At 36.6% G+C, this 8087-nt stretch overlaps 1 pseudogene; it reads right to left on the bottom strand.

The window, feature by feature from the left end:
* Positions 1-5641: 5641 nt before the first annotated feature.
* Positions 5642-7068, bottom strand: LOC113268766 (lipid scramblase CLPTM1L-like; annotated as a pseudogene).
* Between the last annotated feature and the right edge of the window lie 1019 nt (positions 7069-8087).

Below are 8087 nucleotides of genomic sequence, written 5' to 3'. Positions count from 1 at the left end.
ATAAAGCTATAAGCATGACAAGTAAGTTTGGATTTTGAGTCTCCTAATTGTCTTGTGAAATCCTGGATCTGTCACTTCTCCCGCAGTGGGCTCAGTGTTCTGAATAGCAAGCTGGTGTAATATCCAGAGGATGGATTGCTGAGAGAATTCAATTAGACTTACACACATACAGTGGTCGGCATAATTCCTGGCACATAGTTCAGTCAGTCATATTGTTATTGTAGCTGTTAATATTATGATTATAATCTTCACGAAATTTATGCTGTCTTAAGACTGAGTTAAATGACAACTAGCATGGCCAAGTATACTCCTCAGTATTTTAAAGCAAATAAACAAAACACAACACAATTAGTTTTCATGCCCCTCCTCAAGGAAAATTTATGTGACTCCTGTTTACCAGAACATTCCAAAGTGTATCTCATAATTCTTATATTTAAAAAAATAGAGTAAAATTATTTGGGAGTAAACTAAGGTTTTTATACTTTTATTTAAGTAGGTACCTCACAAATATTTCTATGACAAACAAACCCCTTGAATTTTTCATATTTGCAAAACACATATATGTTTCTCATATAATGAACTGATTGTGCTGTAGTTACATTGTCTATGATGGATATTACCAGGGCCAAATTATTTAAACGAAATAAAGAAAAAACGGGAAACCATGTAGAATTATGACTCATGGGATCACAGATTTAAAAGGCAAAAAAAAAAAGGAATTTGAAATTTAACTGAGAAATGGAAATCAGAGAGTAAGCTGGCATTTCTTCAAGCTAACCCCATCCTTAATGCTAAAGCAGCTTCATCTTCCATAGCACATTCAGACAGAGTTTCATAAAAAGGCATTTCAATTTAATTTAAATTGGCTCAAACAATCAGATAGCTTTTTCTTTCCTAAATGACTTGCTTTTGCAATGGATGTAAAAGCTATTAGCTTTTTTTTTTTTCTAAAAGTAGGTATGAGGTATGAGGATTTGTCTCTTGAGATACACTCCGATTATTAATAAAGAGGTTGTGAAAATTGAACATGACTTTCAGCCAACACAGTAGCACAGACTTTGTTAAGTGACAAGTGACATTAAGAGCCCTTGAGAGGCAGGTTTCTGTCAGAGGAAGGAGATTCATGTTAGTGTAAAGGGAATAAAATATTACCATTATAGAGAAGTTTAATTTCATTTCTTACCTGAGGATTAGAGTAAACTAAAGAGAACTTGTTGTTCAAGAGATTGTTATGACATCTGACTTTGTGAAACTCCTGTCTGACTTGGTGGTCATGAAGAACACCGTGATCCTTTTCCATTTTCTTCAAATTCTCAAGTTTCTTACTCAGTTTCTGGCTCTAGTTTATGCCTGGTAATGATGACATAAATATTTCCACGTTGATTGTCTATTTCCTTTCATTTATGGTGCCGCAAAATTCTTAAACTCCACCATAACTTGATGGCACATTCATGTGTCACACTTCGGATCTTCGTACTGCTCAAAACTACTGTGTCTCTCAAATCTCCAGTTTAATTATCAACTTCTGTCTTTTGGTCTTTCTCATAACAGCTCCTTTTCTCTCTTCTCAAATACCTGGTGTTTCTGTTCTTGACACCAGTTGCTGTGATTATATAATCTCCAACTAAATTAATGTAACATAGTTAGGAATTTCATAATGCATTTGCATCTTTAATCTGCCACGAATTCCCTGATATTTTTGCTTCACTAATTTTTAACCATTAGTATTCTGTATTGTTGGTTTTGAGTTTTAGGAGAAAGTGGAGAACTTGGTTAGTGGAACCTATTATTGTTGCCGAAAATAAAAATCAGACCGCTGGGAAACCAAGCCACTCGGAGAAGTAGGAGAACTCAGGTGTATTTTACGCCAGGGGACCCAGCCGGGCTTGCACTTGAAATTCTGGGCCCCGGGCAGGGGGTTATAGAGCTTTTATAGGGGAGCACAGGGGTCAGGTTCCAAGAGCTGTGTTGACTGCTGATAGGTGGGTTTAAACTGGGGAGGTGTTGCCTTAGGCAGGAACAGTGGTCAGGGCCCAGAGCATGTGGTGGGAAGCCCGTTTACAGAAGAAGAAGAAAGGGCTGGTTATCTCTTGATCCCAGTGGGGCTTCTGGTAATCTCTAGCTATTATTAGTAACTTCCCTTCTTTGGGGGCCTGCCTTTACTATAATTTGACTTTTTCAAATTCTTTGAGCCCTTTCTTTTATTCAGGGATGATTAAATATAGTCATTGCTTATGTCTTATGCACATTGTCTGTTCTTTCTCTTGAGGTGATTCAATTCTCACTTCTGTGAAAATGCTCTAAAATTGATAGCTCTAACTATAATTTTCTAATGAATTCCCTATATACTGGTTCTCTCTCTCTCTCTCCGTCTCTCTTCTAGATAGATAGATAGATAGATAGATAGATAGATAGATAGATAGATGATAGATAGATAGATAGATAGATAGATCATAGATATGCAGATTTGCTAATTGTTTCATTAAATCCAAAAATTAAAAACAAAACAAAACATCTACTCCCTTCTATAACCAATTTTAACTACACACAAACCAGTATATTTTCTATATAACATTTAGACAATATAATCCATTGGCCCATCCATTTATTTGTTCATTTTGTTCCTTTTACGCCATTATTTCCTTATTCAAAAATTTTAAGCACCCACTAGGCAGACACTGCCCTTGATGGTATGACAGAAAGATGAATAAGACATTTTACCTGTACTAAATGACTTAATAGTCTAGTATAGAAGATCTAGAGATAGGTATTTAAAAAGCATCATAGCAAGTTTAGTAATAAAGCCCCAGCCAAGAATCTTGCATAATAGGAATAGAACACAGAATGCTATGTATACAATAGAGAATGCAAAGTGAAAGTAAATAAAGGAACACAATCAGAGGTGTGGTTGTAGATAATATTTGTGGAATCTATTTGTGGAGAATTGGCTACATGTTACCTAAGTGATCAACAATTATCCCAAATAGACTCAAAATGTTATTTTTTCTTTTTCTTTTATTCTTTTTTTTTTTTTTTTTTTGCTGTTATCTCTTTCATACGGTTTGAGTCTTCTTGTATGTTCCTCTAGCACTTAGTATATGTCTCTGTAGGTATCTCATCTCACTGTAATTACAGATTTATAGCACATCCTTGTTTTCCATGAAACAGGTTATTGATGTTAACGACAACATCATATTTGACTTTATATCTCAGCATCTAATTCAATGATTTGAACATATTTGACATTGTGTAAAAGTTTGCTGAATGGAACCATTAATCATCCGAGTTTCAATATCCTAAAGAACATGGCTTCTAAGGTCAAAGTCACAACATCAATGGTTGGATGTTTGACTCAGTTTATTTCTAGCACCATATACTTGAGCAATTATTTGAGCTCACTTCCTCAGTTTCTTTACCTATAGACTGGAGAATGACCTCCTTCTAGGATTATCATGAAGATTTATTGACTGGAGCATTAACAGACCCTAACAATAGTCAGTGCTATGTAAGATAGCTATTTTGTTATACACTCTCTTTGTCATTTTAAGTAAGTTCTACTCTAGTTCACACACACACACACACACACACACACACACACACACACACTTGTTTTCCCTTATCTTACCATAGCTTTCAACTGGATTTTGTACCACCAGCACTCTCTCTTCTAATGTATCATTCACACTACCATAACAATTCATGACCTAAAACAAGATATGATCACATAACTTTCATCATGGGAAATTATATTGACTCCAATTCCATCCCTTTCAATCTAGTACTCAAGCATCTCAATAAACAAATTCTTTTTTCAAGAATTGTTATTTCTTAACAAGCTTTATTGAATTTTAATTCAAGGCCATATAATTCACACACTTGAACTGTACAGTTCAATGTGATTTTTAGTATATGCATAAACAAGTACAGCTATCAACACGGTCAATTTTAGAACATTTTCAATACCTCAAAAAATAATCCCGCATCCTTTAGGTATCTATTTCCCACTATTCCTCGGTCCCTTCCCACCTAGCCATAAGCAAACACTAATTTACTTTCCATCCCCTATTCTTTCAAATGAATGGAATCATATAGTATGTGGTCTTTTATGACTGAGACTGACTTTTTTCAGCATACTATTCTCAAGGTTCATCCGTGTTGTGACATGTTTCAGTGCTTTGTCACCTTTTATGCTGAATAGATTTCTATTGTAAGGCTATACCGCATGTTGTGTATCCATTTATCCTTTCACATTTTGGTTGTTTCCACCTTTTGGCCACTCAGAGTAATGCTGCTGTAAACATTTATGTACAAGTTTCTGTATGGGCATATATTGTTATTTCTCTTGGGGATATATCAAGCAGTGGAATTGCTGGGTAATATGGCAACCCTACATTTAAAAGTTTGAGGACCTGCCAGACTTTCCCACAGCTGCTGCATCATTTTACATTCCAACCAGCATTTGGGTTCTGATTTCTTTCATTCCTTGCCAATGCTTGTTGTTATTTGTTTTTTTATTCTAGTCATTCTACTAGATTTGAAATGGTATTTCACTGTGGTTTTGATTCACATTTCCCTGATGACTAATGATGTTGAGCATCTTTTCATGTACACACTGGCCATTTGTATATCTACCATCGTCTTTAGAGAAACGTCTATTCAGAACATTTGCCCATTTTTAATTGGATAATTTTTTCTTTATTACTGAGTTAAAAAGCTGTTTTTTTTTTTTTTTGGTATATTCTAGATACTAGTGTCTTATAGTATATACGATTAGCATATATTTCTCTAATTGTGTGGATGGTCTTTTCACTTTCATTATGGTCCTTTGAAGCACAAACCAAACAAACCAAAAGGTTAAAAATAATTTGAATCAAGTCCAATATATCTATTATTTTCAGAGCCAGGTAAATTTACTTTAAAATAGAAAATTACTTTAATACAATAAGCTTTAAAACAATTAAAATTTGAACAAAAAGAAAAAAGCCATTTGATCCCAGGGAATCCAAATGGGATAAATTTACATAGGCATTTGAAATTCACTGAAGAACAACTAGAAACAAGAGCAATGTCCTTCCTATCTCTGATAGATAGGCGGGTTCCACCTGTGCTCCAGGTGTCTGCTCATGTAGTAAGGGTGCAGCCTACAGCCCAACACTGGACATTCCTCACAGAAAGCTGCCATATGAAAAGGGTGACCACAAACAGTCAACACCTCTGTGACCCAAACAGATGTTTAAATGTTGTGAAGGGAAGTGCCAACAGTTCTTTCCAGGTGTAGCATAAAGGTAAATAAGGAGATCTATGAGGAACATTCAAGAGTTCTGAGAATGCTAAAGATGTGTTATCTAAGGAATTACAACAGTGCTTCCAAAGTACTAAATCCAAACTTTGTTCAGCTTGCAGCCAACTGCAGAGTGGCTCCCCTGAAGTGCTGGAGCACTTAGTCTGTATGCGGTTTCCCCTAGGGATTTTCCTCGTAAAACTTCTCAAATATGTTCGCTCTGCTTTTATCCATAGGTGAAACCATTTTTGGTAAAGGTAAACAGGAAACACTACATTATCCCTAAGACACTCCAGCCAATATGATGTTGGCATGGTGACGGTAAAAGCCAAGGTATGGTCAGTGAATGTGTTGCAAGCTTTATAGGTACATGTCTTCTAAAGCAGATGTAAAACTGACATTATCTTGTAACTTACAAAGCTGAAGTAACAAAGAAAAAGGCAAAAGCATATTCCATCAGTTGACAAAGCTGATGATTAACCAAGAAAACCAACATTTTGGGGAAAGATATCGTTTATTTATTTGAGAGAGAGAGAGCAAGTATGAGAGGGGTGTGAGGGAGAGGGAGAAGCAGACTCCCCACTGAGCAGGGAGCCTGATGCTGGGCTCCAATCCCAGGCCCCTGAGATCATGACCTGAGCTGAAGGCAGATGCTTAGCCAACTGAGCCACCCAGGTGCCCCTAGAATGCCAACTTTTATATTTGATAAGCAGGAGCAAATAAATAGCACCTTGGAGTAAGGACGACATGGCCTACTATCATATTCATTGGTTTTCCTTTCAGATTTACCGTAAGTGCCAAAAGGAAATTCAGGTCTTGGGTCTTTCCAAGGAACAGTCATTTGCTTTCTCTAGTTCACTTGCTAATCCAATGCCTGCTGGAATAAGGACTAGCAAATTCATCTTTTTGTTCAGGAGGACAGGTAATATAACCACTGTGCGGGAGCAGAGCCAAATCACTGCTTTGGTGGGTAGTCCAATCAGGCACTTGTCTTTCCTTCAGAAACTGATGTCGTTCTTTAAGTGCCAGGAAATCAAAAAGAAGATGAAATGCAGTAACGAAGAAGGTTGAAGTTGGTGTCTGTAGAAATTCCTTTCACCTCTTCAGCAACTGTCTTTGAAAACCCAAACTACTGCAGGGAGAACATGGAATCTTGCTTATGAATCCAGAAGGTATATTCTCCTCAGTGACATCTTTTTGTAGGACACTATGAGAGGTAGCCCAACAGTAGAATGATTTATGAATTTGTGATCATCAAATCCTTCACTTGATTGCTTAGCTGAACTATGAACAGAGGAGGGAGGTAACATACATTTTTTTTTTTTCTAACTGGATCATCTTAACCTATCCATGCACATGAGCAGAAAGAGAGGACTCATCAAAAACAATGTCATTTGCCCCCACATTTAGTGTTACTTTCAGCTTCCACCTGTGGTGTAGCAGATTCTCCTGCAAGATGGATTTCTTTGGGTTTCATGACTATGTAGGAAGTAAGAGGATTTATAAGGTGCACTTGTTTCCCATTACACCAAGGTAAATTTCCAGCGTGATGGAGAAAAATATAGGTATATAGCATCCCATTATGGTTTGGAAACATGAACTGTCCTAGCACGTTTGGAGTCCACATCAAAGTCTTCCATTGCAATACCAAGTAGACATTGCTCTCAGCACCAAGGTGAACCTTGTGGTGGTCTACACACTGAGCTGAAATTTGGGCCTCCCGGTCAGGTAGAGTTGGATACAGTTCTGTTGCAGGCACATGGGAGGCTATAGACACGGCCATCCATGAGGAACACACTGCTGAGTCATGAAGGAGCTGCAGTCACATCACAAGGTGCCTGTTGCACCCTCCCCACTCACGTATACACTGCTATTGCTGTAGGAGAACCAGGAGCTTGGGTGTTGCTGTTGACCTCTCTGTTGACCTCTCTCTGGGCCTTGCATGCTCCCACTTGCCTTGGGTTTCACCTAAGTGCTGCAGGTCTGCTTCTGGAAACCCAAATTATCTATTTTATCTTTTGTTGCTGAACTTTTGTTGCCGTATTTAATAATTCATTGTCAAATCAAAAGTCGTAAAGATTTATTTCTATATTTTCTGAGAGTTGTATAGTTTTAGCTCTATAGTTTAGCTCTAGCTTTAGGTCTTGGATCCATTTTGAGTAAATTCTTATATATGTTGTGAGGTAAAGGTCCAGCTTCATTCTTTTATATATGGTGTTGGTCTCAGAATCATTTGTTGAAGGCTATCCATTAAATGACCTTTATACTCTTGTGGGAAAACACTTGACTCTACATGTAGTTTCTGGACTTTCTAGTCCGCTGATCTATATGTTCACCCTCACTCGACACTGTTTTGATTATCACTGCTTTGCAGTAAGTTTTGAAATGGAGGAGTATGTATCCTCCTACTTTGTTCTTTCTTCTTTTTTCTTGGTTGTTTTGCTATTTTGGGTCCCTTGCATACCTACATGAATTTTAAATCAGTTTGTTAATTTCTACAAATAAGTTATTTGTGATTTTTACAGGAATTGCATTGAATCTCTGGGTCACTTTGGAGAGTATTACCAAAAGGCTTAAAAGAAAACATGGGATGTTTTTCTATTTATTCAGATCTTTAAAACTATTTCTATCAATGTTCTTTAGTTTTCAGAATTTAAGTTTTATACTTTTGTTACATTTAATCCCATCTTATTATTGTTGATGCTCTTATAAATGGAATTTCTTTATTAAATTTATTTTCAGATTGTTCATTCAAGTGTTTAGAAATATAAATGGTTTTTCTGTACTGATCTGTATCTCACAAACT

The sequence above is a fragment of the Ursus arctos genome, unplaced genomic scaffold, assembly GCF_023065955.2.
Source record: "Ursus arctos isolate Adak ecotype North America unplaced genomic scaffold, UrsArc2.0 scaffold_2, whole genome shotgun sequence".
NCBI classification, from domain to species: Eukaryota; Metazoa; Chordata; class Mammalia; order Carnivora; family Ursidae; genus Ursus; species Ursus arctos.
Note: the sequence above shows the minus strand (reverse complement) of the source record. Positions and strands in the feature narration are given on the sequence as shown.